This window comes from Charadrius vociferus, unplaced genomic scaffold (assembly GCF_000708025.1).
Source record: "Charadrius vociferus isolate BGI_N301 unplaced genomic scaffold, ASM70802v2 scaffold2550, whole genome shotgun sequence".
NCBI classification, from domain to species: Eukaryota; Metazoa; Chordata; class Aves; order Charadriiformes; family Charadriidae; genus Charadrius; species Charadrius vociferus.
This window is the reverse complement of record NW_009646383.1, coordinates 114457-115542: the sequence shown is the minus strand read 5'-3', so window position 1 is coordinate 115542 and position 1086 is coordinate 114457.

The following is a 1086-nucleotide window of genomic DNA, read 5'->3' as shown; positions in this document are numbered from 1 at the left end:
TTCCCGTCCCCAAAAGCAAACAGCCGAGCAGGGCGTCGCGTCACGTGTCCTCGCGGGCAGCGCGTTCCCCGCGGGTCTTGGCCGCGCTGCAAGAGCTGAGGCGCAGGGCGGAGGTGGAGCTGCCAGAGACTTTGAGAAACCATGCGAGGGGAAGGAAGCCAGCGTCACTAGGGCAACGTCGCAGAGAGCGCAAAACAACCGCTGCACCCCGTCCCGTCGGGAGCGCACCCAGGGCCGGCAGCCGCAGTGCAGCCCCTGCGGTGCTCCGCTTCCCACCGCCGCAGGCAGCCCCGGCAGAGCCCCGCGTGCCACCCCGGGGAAGAACCGCAGCGGACAGACAGAGGCCCGACCCCGGGGCACGCCAAGCCCGGCGCTTCCAGGAACGCGTTTGCTTTCGACTCTGCTTTGCTGGCCAGAGCAAACAGATCCCGATGATTTACAGCAGCGCACAGCCCGAGCGCTGAGTTTACTCTGGAGGGGTCAATGCACGGTGGGAATGCACCCAGCGACAGCCGGGAGCGCTGCCCATGGCCCCGGTGAGATCATGGCTGCCTGCATGCAGGGAACCAAGACAAGAGGGAAAAACAGCCTCGCGTTTCGTGATCCTCAAGATGTAATCCCCATCCTCCTCCTCCTCCCCCCATTAAAACCTGTATTTCTGCTTAGCCCTGGGAGGCAGCTGCTGGCTGGTAAGTGGCAAGGAAGCTGGGCATGCCTGAATTTGCTAAGAGTCTGCAGGAGATGCTGCGCTCCTCCTCCTCCGCGGCTCCCAGCTCCCAGGGGACGACGGCTCGGAGGAGCTCAGAGTGGGGGGAACAGGCCTGTCCCCTCCTGGCGTCAGACACAGCAGCTCCTTCAGCCCAGCCATGCCCTGCTTCCTTCCTGTCCTATTTCCCATGTTTTCCTCCCCTGCTCCCTCTGCAGAACAGCCTTTCCCTGCCAAGACCCGGCTCCTCTAACAATACCCCAGACGGGTCCGGGCTGTGCAGAGATTTCCGTGAGAGGAAAGCCCCGGCTCCCCGCACTCCCGCAGGGTTTGCTCCATCCGCACCGCTGCAGCGCGAGGGAGAGGGCAGCAGGCGGGGA